This window comes from Sebastes umbrosus, chromosome 1 (assembly GCF_015220745.1).
Source record: "Sebastes umbrosus isolate fSebUmb1 chromosome 1, fSebUmb1.pri, whole genome shotgun sequence".
NCBI classification, from domain to species: Eukaryota; Metazoa; Chordata; class Actinopteri; order Perciformes; family Sebastidae; genus Sebastes; species Sebastes umbrosus.
Genome location: NC_051269.1, coordinates 15,252,471 through 15,265,487, shown reverse-complemented (window position 1 = coordinate 15,265,487; position 13,017 = coordinate 15,252,471). Strand labels below are relative to the sequence as shown.

General features: G+C 43.4%; 1 protein-coding gene across 2 annotated transcripts in view; it reads right to left on the bottom strand.

The window, feature by feature from the left end:
* The window catches only part of cbfa2t2 (CBFA2/RUNX1 partner transcriptional co-repressor 2), a 42,861-nt gene that overhangs the window by 17,545 nt on the left and 12,299 nt on the right, over positions 1-13,017 (bottom strand). Inside the window, exon 1 of one of the 2 annotated variants that reach the window (XM_037776515.1) lies at positions 7,350-7,793. The exons of the other annotated variant lie outside the window; for it this stretch is intronic. The gene's annotated coding sequence lies outside the window, so the exon portion shown is untranslated. Of the gene's footprint in view, positions 1-7,349; positions 7,794-13,017 lie in introns of those variants that run through there. 2 annotated transcript variants of the gene reach the window in all.

Sequence of the window (13,017 nt, the reverse complement as noted above, 5' to 3'; positions counted from 1 at the left end):
ATACACACACATTTCTGCTGTCCCTCCAAGGAGTGGAGGAGGAGGAGGACGTGGAGGGGAGGGGTGGGGAGGCACGAGGCGGCTGAATGCAAGCGAGTGGACTTAAATGCCGGGGAGACAAAGGCTGCACCTGGTCCCCGTCCGTCCACGCACACCACCACAATACAGCACACATCTGTTCCTCTATCCTGCTCTCTCCCTCCTGACCTCCACCCACACACACATGCACACACTGCAAAGACAAGGGCGCATGCACCAACACTCACACGTCCACTTATAAAAGCAGATAAGTCGACAGTGCGTGGTGCCTCTCAGTGTCAGGTTGTCGTTATAACCTCATAGCAAAACGACAGGTTCAAGGACTTCAGTATTTAGAGGGTTTTTTCCGGTGTGTGTGTGGTGTCAGATGTCTGAAAATCAGGAGACACGTGTCCCCTCTGCTTATTTCAATTAACTTAATTCATACTATTGCTCTCTTGGGACTGACACCCCCTCAACTGTTGCCACGATACAGTTGTCTCACTCCCACGTTAAGCGCTCACCAGATACTTTTTACAACATTCTGGTTTACGACGCGCTACGTTACAAATCTACGCTTATACGGGTCATTTAAAAACTACATCCATACTTGCATTATTTTCAAATTATGTTCCTTATTAAATCCCCTACTGAAGTTAAAAGTTTCCTATCACAGTAACACTTTTACTGACCGCGCGAGAGTGTTAAACAAGCGCTGGCTTTAATAAGAAATTAGTCTGCAAATTAGAGGCGCCAGGGGTGGAGAAGGAGGGATGCACGTAGGGAGAGGAGGAGGAGGATGGGAGGGAGGGAATAACAAGGACAGAAAATACTGTTTTCATTTGGTTTCATCAGAAAGACAAGCCTGGTTGTCAAGACTCAGAGCCGGGCTGTTTTTCTTGGCTCTCATTACCACCTTCCAGCCCCGTAGACTACATATTTGGACAAAACCCAATGTCAACACTCGGCTCCTCGCTCTGCTAGGGAGGGTGGGAGAGATGGGGAGGTAGCAACGTTAGTAAGCGAGGGGGGGGAAGCAAGAAAAAGATGTATACATAGGAGGGATACCTTTGGAGGAATTAAAAAGAGAAATGACTTTCATGCACACGTGTGAAGAGGCACAGATGTGTTCCTGAAGTCACATTTCACCCGTGGCGGCGAGAGAAGCCCTGGAATGACTTTGTCACTCAGTGAGATAAGTACAATAACACTGCTGTAATCCAGCATATGCCACATGGTGAAAAAAAAAAGGGACCCGGGGATGGAAATGTACTTAGTGGCACTAGAGCTAAGGAGAAAAACGAAAAAAGAGGGGACGGCAAGGCAGACAGACGTCTTCCATAAAAGCTAAGAATGAGCCGTAAAAGAGGCAAAGTTATGTGATGTGATGCTGGAAGCAGAGGAGGTTTGGCAGAGGTCGGACAGCGAGAACGGACAGCGAGTACTGTCAGCGTCCACGTGTACATGAGGTCAGACCGCTGGGAGAATATACTGGATGGGATTTTAAGTTTGTGACTTTACACTCCAAAACATCACAGTAAAAGATATTTCATTTTAGAGTGGGGAACAAACCGTATCAGTAAGAGCAACTGTATTAAAATATATCTGGTTCTTTGATGAAGAACTGTAACCATAACATAAACCTATAGTGTTAAATTATCCTGCTCCCTTGTCCTTATCTTAGACTGTATATAAGAAGTGGACGTAGTCATTGTGACGTCACTCGCTAGTTTGTGGAATACGGTTTTTAATAAATTAACGGATTAAAGGAAGAAAACTGATGGCAGTCGACAGCAGTTCTCAACTCTATTACTGTTATTATCACTTCTAGATCCTGTCTATGTCCCAGAATAAAATTACAAGCAGCCAAGAAGGCCGATATTATGTAGAGTAAATGTAGTAAAATTGTATGTGTTTGACACAGACTCACAGTCGCGTAGTCGCATTCGGCCTCTGTTATAAGCTCCTCCGTCACTGGGTCAAATGTGTGTTATTCAGAGTGACACAAACTTTAAACACAGACGCGCGCCTGCGTCACACACAGCTGAGCCACAGGGGATAGAGCTGGAAGTGGATGTGTGTCATCATGTGTGTGTGTGTGTGTGTTGGCCCCGTTCACCAGGTGTTGGGTTTGTCATCGGCTTAGTGGAGACTTAAGTAACACACACACACACCTGTGAAATGGCCAGCCTGAGGCCACGTGTACACACACCCACGCAACTGTGACAAAACAAGAACAATTCCAATCTGTCAATCATGACCTGGAAGCACAAAAGCTGCGACACACGTACGCAGGACATCTCTCACACCAGCTTCCCTTCTCCGAGGGCCAGTAGATTATCTGCCTATCTGGTTACAACCCTTCTCACCTCTCCGTAACTAATTGGTTAGCCTGCCCATCAATCACCGTGAGCCTGCAGAGTCTTTAAAACCCAAGACTGCAAAAAGAGAAAAACAATCAGCTACAGTATATGGAAGCATGACCGTATTAAAATGAAGTTGTGTTATCTTCTTTTTTTCCCAGGGTGAAACGAAATGATGTGATGTCAGAAAAGACTTTTAGAGCTCCCCTGAAGATGTATATCATCATGTGTGTCTGGAGGATTTAAGACTGGGTAGCCACCTATATATATATATAATGTATTATAAACCCAGACAATCAACTTAACCTGCAGACAGGCAAAACACTGTTCTTCCTCAGCTCAGCACTTTGGTAGACATACATAATACGCAGACGCACACTCTGAACTAGTAAGTTACGGTAGTCCATAAAACAAAATACGAGCTCTGGACATGAGAAAACAAAGCATGCATTAAGACCGGCCTGTTTCAGACCAGGTGTCAGAGGCCTCGACAGCCAAATGGCCCGGGCTCAGGTCCAACCAGATGTTGCTATCACCACGGGGCCATGCGGAAGACATTTACACAGCCTGGCCTGACCCAGACTGAGAGCGCTGGTGCAATGACTCAGTAGGTTTCAAGTTTAGGTTCACCTCAAGACCTTTAATTTGACATTTTAGGCATTCCACTGACATTTATCCAGAGAGACTCGCAATGAAGATGTAGGTAGAAGGTCCAAGTTTCTTGACAGGAAATATGACGGTTGATGGATGTTGTTCACAAGTTGTTTTGGAGATCTTCCCTTTCAAAACAGTATTTTGCCATACACAGCTTGATGTTTTCTGTCATGTCATAAGGTATATCAGGGTGTGCAATGTTGGCATTTCTTGAATTTTGTGAGACACACTTAAAGTGAGGCACACTGAGCACATACTGTAAGCAAAGCTCATGAAAAAATACAAACAATTCCATACAGTTGACTAATCTGTCCCCCCTCAGGTTTCGGGGATGCAGTGAATCAGAGCTGAGTAGTAGGTATACGGTCCATAGAGTCTGTGTGTAAGCTTTAGCCCAGCTGTATGAAAGAGCCAGCGCTCAGCAACCGCTGAGAGAGACAGATAAGTAAAACAAAGAGGCCAGCTGTGCTCAAAAACAATGAGGAGAATATGGGACAGAGAGAGCTGCGGAGGATGAGTTTGTGAATGTGTGGGCAGAAGAAGAGTGTTATAAGGGTGTGCATATTGTATGGGTTTGAGCGTGCATATGTTTAAGAACACAGTTTTTTTTTTGTAGTAGGCCTTGGTAACTAATAATAGTCTTCTTGATAGTGAAGTAGGGATTGTTGTTCCTCCATAAACTTGTCTGCTACAAAGAGTCAATGTGTGTCCCTTTTAAGTTTTTTTTGTCTCAGCCAAGCAAATTATAACAGTTTTCTTTTAAAATAAATACACCCATTTTTGTCCACACTTTCCATGAAGGAGAAAGAGGGAAAGGAAGAGGGAGCAAAATAATGACTATGACAGACAAATCATAGAGAGAGGCTGCACCACCCATTTCTTGTCCACCCACGCACCTAACAACATAAGCACATATAATTTTGTTTGCTCTTTTGCACGTCCTCTTGTGTATCAACTCCTTTGCCTTTTGGGTTTTACATTGGAAAAGTAATGCTGTCTTTCCAGGGAAAGTCACACAAGTTTAAACGCATCCTGTTGCGAGGCTCAGAAGACGCCAATTCAATTCTGTTTATCTGCGCCTCCTTGGTTAAATACTGGAAAAATTTGCTTAAAGGCATCCTTACATAATATTTGGGATATTAACATTCAAATGACTAAATGTCAAAGAGTAGCTATTACTGCTGAGCACACAATCTATACCTCTGCGTAAACCCAATCTACATCTGAAATACAAAAGTGTAAGCAGCCATTTTGAGCTATGTATGCTACCAATAATTGAAGAAAGTGGAAGTAGCTCGCAAGCTAAATATGTTTCTCTGGAATCTGTGGACTAAATGATATAGCTGAAATGCTAATATTTGGTAGAAAGACACAAAAAAACAACAACCAGTGGGATGCTCATGTTGATCTGTATCTGCTGGATGAGCAAGTAGGCAACTGTTGGCTAACATGTCAGCAGCTGTGTTTCGGTTAGATAGCTTTGGACTATAATATCTGTAACTACGTTTTCTTAGTGTATAATCACCTGAAAATAAGGATTGTTGTGTTTCTGTTAGCTTAGAATGAGCCCTTCATATCTACACAGGGAGCAGGTCCTCTTCACAGAGTCCACCATGTTACTCTGCCATGTTTCTACAGTAGTAGACCAGAATGGACAAACCAAACTCTGGCTCTAGAGAGAGGGCCTTTCACGATTTTACGTTACCTGAAGGCCACTGTAGTTCTCTGACACGCTTGTGAAACTGTGGTAACATGAGCCACATAGTGCAAAATCGTTGTACCGCCAGCCGCTGTCTGACTTCCGTTGCTCTAAAAGTAATGTTATTATGGTAAGGATGGCCTCGAGGCCTCTGAGGGGTACTCAGTTGGTTGCAATCTGCAACCACACCACTAGATACCACCAAATCCTACACACTGCACCTTTAAACCTTTTAATTTTCCCATCTTTTTTGCACCTACGAAAAGCCCCTCAGTACTTTATCACAGATACCAATTTTTCTGTACCAATTACATTTTATTCTGATGTATTATTATTGTATTTACGTAGACTCTTCATTTCAGTTCAGACCTTGAATTGATTTGTTTGAAGAATTCAATTGAGGTCACTTCAGAGACTTTTAAGCATGTGCCGACGCTCTCCCCTCTCAGACCACACCAGCCCACTAAATAGAGCTCTTGTCTTGGGTCACTGAGCGGGTCTCTCACGCCTGCGAAGGGGTCACTAGACCCCTGACTCATGCACTTAGCACAAGGAGAGGGGCTCCCATACAATGTCAATGGGGTTGCCAAAAAGCGAGCGCAGGTGGTTAGATGCTCATTGACACAGATACATGTCTGCACACTCGCTAACACACACACACACACACACACAGCGCCATTTATACTGTCAGGAGACGTTCCCCGTGATGAAACAATCTTTCATTGCGCTACTTGTAGTGACTGAGCTGTTTCTGTTAAGTAAATGACCCAACCTTTTCATGTCCACACACACATAAGCGAACGCACACATTCAAACACACAACCTCTCATTGAACCCCCGGGGCCAGATATCACAGTCCTTGCCACTGGAACTAATAGAGCACTTCCTGCATCAAACTCCTTGAAGCAGCTGCTCTATTCTGTGTGTACGTGCATGTGAAAAAAAGGGGGTATTCTGTGTATGAATTCTTCAGATAATAGCATGGCGAGCGAAGGGGTCACGGTGGTCCGTTTCTCCATTTATTACTACACTTTGAGTAGATAAACTCACAGCTGGGTGGGAAGTAAAAAAAAAGAGTTATAAGACAAGCAACCTTGTACTTCAGCAGACACAATGTCTACGGGACACCTGGTGCACACATGTCATGCACACATATATACACGCTTCCTTATAGATTCAACCTCGTACATATTGAGTATGCGATCAAAACTTTCAAAAGCCACACGAATCTGTGACCAAAACAGTAACTGCTCGACAGGAGTGAGTAGAGGCAAAAAGAAATTTTAAAATAATAATTGCTCTTTGTGCAAACACACACAGATGCAGAACAGCGCCTGCTGTCAAGAGGGTGACAGAGTCCAGCAGACCAGACAGGGGTCTCTGGTTTGAGACTCTGCAGCCGGCAGTTAGTCGCTCCTATCTCCCTGATGGACTGGTCTGGCATGGCCTAACACTAGCCAGGTCTCTCTGGCTCTCCTCACTCACATGCACAAACACATTTATCCTGCAAGGTAGGCTACTGTAGATGGGTAAAAAAAAAAAATTGTAACTCAAGTTACTTATATCCATAGTGCAACAATGTGACATTTTGCACTCTGCCAGGGATCCACATTCCCACTGATGATGTCTGCGTTGTGTAACATGTAGGCACAGCAGTTCCCTTCCTCTTTCCCCATATGTCTGGGACACTGTACAGCAGATGCACCAAGTCTTCTTTACCTATTTTCTTCTGCTCTGCTTGCCATGTGGAAAAACTGATTACTACCGGAGTAAATGACAGCTGAGCTAAGATAAGCCCCCCTTTTCACACACATGGAGCCAATCACACTGCTGGGTTTATTTATCCAGTTTGAGGTAGCAGTTTTTTGATGTTTACACACAAGTATATGGGAGAGTCTGTTATTTCATTATCATTCCAGGTGGATTAGGCTTTTCCTCTGTTTGCCCTCTGTTTGAAAGCAAATGAAGAGGGAGGATTAGGGGCAAGATGAAAAATAAAGAAGCAACAGAAGGCTCAATGTTTTGGCTGCTATAAGTAGGAATGTATCTGATTTTGTGTTCAGATGTCAGATTGCAACAGCATCCTTTTTCAAAAAAATCTGCTACTGCTACAGATGTTACCACATGATGCCAAACACTGAAAGTTGCCAAAAGTGGCTATATGGCGTGAGAGAAACATAAAAAAAAGGAAAGGGAACATTTGAACTACATATGCAATTCCTCTGAGAAATCATTCCTCAAAACTATAAACAACATCTCAAGAAAATTGACCATAATAAACTTCTTATATAAACCTATAAGCAATCAGTATTTTGTCCATATGGCAACAGACGTTTTATTTTTGTACACTGGCTACAGGCAGACAAATTCATCCCTCCTACCTCAGAAGATAAGGATGAAGAGATAAGAGGAAAAGGATGAGGCACCATCTGTACAGCAGTACAGAGCAGCTCTGGGAATTAGGATGGCACACACACACACACACACACACAAACACAAATTCACCATTTGCAAAAGCAGATCCAGTCACTCACAAATACAGATAAATTCACTGAAAACACACAGAACAAAAAAATACAAATCCCATGTTGAAATCCCCCACAATCCTCTCCTACCTCCACTCTAGTAGAGTCCACTCTTCAGTCCTTTTTAGAGAAAGTCAGCTGTGTCGGCCGGGGTTTTTCGCTTTCTTATCCTTTTCCTTTTTGTCTCTTCTTCTGTGACTCCACGCCTTCATATGTCAGGCATGTGTTTGCATTCCCACATATGTGAGCTCCAGTGTGGCGAAGGCCAGAGCCAGAGACACAGATGGCACCCAGATGGAGACAGATTACCGAGTAGACCAGCACAGCGCTGCACTACTACACACAATCTCTCTCTCTCTATCTGACTTTCTGTCTGTGTCTTTGTTGTCTCTCTCATGTGAAGCTCTCTCTATCTCGCTCCCTCAATCTCCCTCCGATGCTGTATGTATTTCTCTTTAACTCTCTTTCTTTCTCTCATTGGATTTGCTTCCTCTCTTGCGCTCTCTCTCTCAAGCTCTGAGCCTCTCACCCCTCTCAGTCTCTCTCTTTCGGCTCTAGCTCCTCCCCTGTTTTCCCACACACTCTCCTCTTCCCCCTGTGATGTCACAACTCCCGCCCCCTCTACCCCCTCACCCCCTCCACACCATGGATCCCGGCCAATCATCCACTGCTGACTGGCTCTATTCAACCTGCATTCACCGGCAATGGCCCCTGCAATTAACATAACTAATTGCTTTGGCACCTAAAGGCTAAACAAGGGGCCGTGCCAAGAGAGACAAAAAGTGTGTGAGCTTGCATCTGCATGTGTGTGTGAGGGAGGGGGTCCAACTCCATCCAACCCCCCTCCTCTACCCCTTCAACAGAAGAGGGGATCTCCCTTTAAAATGTTTTTATACTAACTACCCCCCTCCTTCCAGGCTCTTCCATTGATGCCCTCTTTTGTCTCAGCTCCTTAATGCGGCGCTGCCTCGCCAACCAGCCCATCGGGGTGGTTGGGGGGGGGGGGACACTTGAGGAGCATGAATGAGTTATTCTTCCCTCCTCTTCTGCTCTCTCTCATCCTCTCTGTCTCTCCATCTTCACTGAGTTAAACTTAAATCACTGTCTGATTTACGCCCCGGCCCTCGCGCCCCAAGTGCCGCCGCAGACACAATGCAGGTTAAGATAATGGAGCCTGCAGCCTGCATGCTTTATTCACTCCTCCTCCTCCACCGACATGCAGTTTACTTCTAGACAGTGCAGTTGACGGTGGTGCTAAGCCCGGTGGTAAATAAAGCATTAATCTGTTTTTAATTAGACAAGCGACAATTGAGTGAACATGATCAACGTGTGAGAATCCACAGGCACTTGGCTGCGCAAAACAAACAAGCGAATGCTGTCGGATAAACACAAACAGTTCATTAAGGAGAAGGTGCTGCCCCCTTCTCGTTGCCCCTGAATAACTTAATCCTGTTTTGTTCTGCCCTCAAGGAACACCGGTAAAAACCCACACTAATAGTGATATCTAATTGTTTCTAAGCAATCACAAAAAAAAGGCTTATTGTGGGTTACTATATTTCTACGGGTTGTCAAAAGCTAGATGAATAATCTCACCCATAATAACCTCTATATCTCCCCTCCTCTCTCCTTGCAGGCCTGCTGTATTCAGGGTGCATCTGGTCAGCCAGCAGGCTCAGAGGAAGGGCCAGGTGGCTGTGAGAGAGGGAGGGAGGGAGGGAGGGAGGAGGGAGGGAGAGGATAGATGGAGAAATGAGGAAGGCCTTGCATACTGTAACCCACATGCTATTGTAGCACGTGAGCCGCAACTGACACCACTGATGGACAAAGGCTATACTAGCAGATTTAGATTGGAAGCCAGGTGTAATGACAGGCAGGTGGCAGATCAGCGAGCCAGTTAGCAGATCAGTTAGCAAGTTAAATTGTGTCTGATTTGACCTTTATCCTTTTCTACACAAAGCTATATGGGAACTTTCAGAAAGTATGAGGTTTCTACACAACAGTGGCAATATATATATAAAAACGTCATTCAATTTCTTATTCAGTAGCTCACTAGCGTGCTGCAGGAATGAGTCCTAAAACCCAGAAATGAGTTTTAGCACCTCCGGTTCCCTCATCTCGAAATCAATGGGTTTTTTGAATGTTTTTTTTTTAGCTAAAATAAGGTCTGTGGTTAACACAAGCTGAAGAGATTTTATAGTTTTGTTCTACGATATAAAATACATCAATAAATACCCCACTCAAGAATTTTGAAGCTTTTATATGTCTTAAAAAGACGGTTGCTAACAAAATGAGACTACTAAATGTCATTACGCCGACTCGTCCGCCTTCACAGCCTCGTTGTGTATACTCGCGCTCATGCAACCGTGATGTGATGTTTGTTTATAGCCTAACGTTTACTTTTTACTAGTGGTGATTGCATTTACGCTTAAATAAATCCTAAAAGTGGTGTTCATTTGTGAAGATTAGCTTGCTGAACAAAACGTGCAATTGTCATAAACAATTTTTCGCCACAGAGCTTATCTTCTGCAATAATCCAAAATCCTCTCGAGGAACCAGGGCGATGCTAACTTCCTGGTTGGCCTACAAAAATACGTCATTCCTGCATCACTCTATAAGATAAGCAATATCATTTTGATAGACGACAGAATTAATTCACCAACAGTTTCTCCTTGAAGTGACAGTAGGCAGTATATTTTTGGCATCATTGGGCAAAATTCCCCTAATAACCTTTCAGCATATTGTAATTCAAGTGTTGTGGGAGTAACCTAGACTTCTGCACCTCCTCATGGCTCTGTTTTCAGGCTTTAAAAAATCTAGACCGTGATGGGAAACTTTGACCAATCACAGGTCATTTCAGAGAGAGAGGGCTCCTATTGGCTGTACTCCGGCTGGTGGGCAGTGCTTGGTATTTCCTCAACTGATCTCAACATGGCTGCGGGGTCACAAACTTTCACTACAAGATGTTTCTGAAAACATTTGAGGAGGGAAATAGGCATTACAGTAACAGAATATTGATTCATATTTGATCAGCGCTGCTTGGTTTGACTGTTTGATCGGAGTTTGCGAGTGATTGACAGCTGCTCAGAGAGACGTCAAGGCTCCAGCTCGGCTCTGATTGGTTGTTTTCCTCCGGTCTGTGAAATCTTACAGATGCCATTAGGAGCACCGGAGTATACAGGGGCACATGATTTTTTTCCAGATTGCCTGTCTCATGCACTACTGTCAGGATATAGTGACCGTTTTATAAAAAATAACTCTTTTTAATCATATTTGCTCCGTTTCTACCGACTGCAGCTTTAAGTACCACAATCTCATATCATTTTGTGCCTCCAGCTGTCATATTTGTGTTAGTATCAAAGCCTCTTATTTTGAAACCGAACTAATCGGCCATATGATCAACAACACTAGGTTGCAACTTACAATATTTTTTCATTATCAGTTCATGAAAATCAACAATTCTCTATCTATTGTTTAGTCTAAATGCTGTCAAAAACGAGTATGCGTCAGCTAAGCCTTTAATCTGTTACTCCAGCTGAACTTCCTGGATCGTATTTCATTGTCTCACTGGTACCTGAAGGCAACGCAGCCCTGCGTTAAATCAGGGCACAGGGCTTTTCTGTCTTCTGTCTGAATCTCTGCTCTCCCCTGAAGGAAACGTGAGAAGCTGGTTGTCATTGTGACGGGGGGGGATTAGGCCTAAAAGTAGTAGACGTTGTCACCGTACGAGAGATCAATAAAGAGGCTACAGGAAACACAATATTGGATTTACAGGCAGCACACTAGCAACATGTGTGTTCATCAGAAAGGTTCTTATGAGCACTTTGACATATTCAAAGGTCTCTTGCAGCACTTTGACGTATATTAGCCTCAAGTCTGAGCACTGCTCTTTTTCAAGAGGGTCCCGAACAAGGAGAGTAAACAATTCTATGCATACAGTACCATACTGTCTCAGCCTCACACAGCTGTTTGCCATTGTGTGTGTATGTGAGGGAGATAAAGACTGGGAGAGAGAGAGAGAAGGAGACAGAGTGAGAGAGAGAGAGAGAGAGTATGCAGCATCTGTTTCTGTTCACACGCTCCCTCGCCAAACTTCCACTTTTAGAAAAAGTAAACAGCATTTTTTAGAGAAGACAAAAAAAAATGAGAGGAGGAGAAGGAGGACAAGAAGGACTAGGGCATTTCAAGAGTTGGTGATTGACTAAATTAGATAGGAATCACCAAAATCAGAACATGAGTTTTCTCCGTGCATACTTGCCAACCTTAAGACCTCAAAAAATAGGAATTTCGAGGCCAAAGCGGGGCGGGGGGGGGTTCCTCCTCCAGAAAAATGTGAGTTTCAGAGACTTTGTTTCCTGCATTCTGGTGATTTTAAAAGAATGAAAATAACAAAATAATAAGTACACTGCAACTGTATTTTTAGGTTAAATAGGCCTACTTTTAATTTTACTTTTAATTCTCAGGAAAGAAAACTGAATAATTGGCCTCTCTGGTGTGAACTTGTGTGAATCTCTGGCATAAACTACTGTTCATCAGTTTTTATTCATTCATTCATTTTTGCCCCTGCTTGAGTATTTCTTTATCTTATACTCTCCATCTCTCACTCCCTGAAGGTCCTTTCAGACACAACGCAACAATGGTACCACTGCGCTCTGAAACCTGTTTTTTCCAATAGCTTGCGCCGCACAATAGAGCTACACTTGGTGTAGCTCTATTGTCGTCCGGGTGGAAACAGTAGGGTTTATACAGGCTGTACAGTGCCAGAAATGAAACACGGGAGTCTCCCGGGAAAATCGCAAGGGTTGGCAAGTATGTCTACGTGTGTGTGTGCATGTAAAAGCACAGAAGAAATGAAGGTTCAACGTATTATGTGTAGATGGATGCCCCTGTTTACATGCATTTGCATTGCTTTTTTTCACTTATGTCTAGCTTAAAGACATTTTCAAAGCACTGCTCCATGTTATTCAATGTTTTTTCATACACGTAAGTAAAAAGTATTTTTTGCACCAAGAAAGCAATTTTTTAATTGACAACAAACTCCATCCATTCACCTACAACACGGTATTTACACTGCTGAACCACAACAAGATGTGCCTCCAGTGAAAACTGTGAGTCATTATCATGACAACAGTTGCCGATGTAGCCTGCCTCATGAGTGAATGACGTCGTATATTGCATGTAGTGCTGAGAATGGGAGACTGCATCTGTAATAAAGGGTGAGGTAATAGCTCACCTCCATTTTACTAAAAGGCTAATTAACTCTGGATATCTGGGCTTTCACACCAACAATAGCGACACAGCAAAACGAATCACAAGAGCCAAGGAAAGAAACAAATTAGCAATATGATAGAAGATACAAGGTTTTAAAAATATGATGTGTAGGCCAGGACATATCTGCAACATGACCATATTTAATTTAAAATAGTATTTGGACATTTCGCTTTTAATATATATTGCGATTTTAACAAATACTGCGATATGAAAATAGGCCATATTGTGATTTCAATATAACTTGGATTAGTTGTGCAGCCCTACTACGTGTGCATACAAATATAAGATTGGATAACATAATACATTTCCGGATGACTGCAGAGATTTCCCACTCTGCCAACTGGTCCGGTGAAAATGAACCCAGCGTTTTTGGCCACAGACCACAGGACTGTCAAGTTTTCACAATCTGCCCCCGCACCCGTTGAATTGCATACCCATGATCCTAGACATCCCAATCCACGCTTAATATTTTCATCAGCAGTCTTCCAGC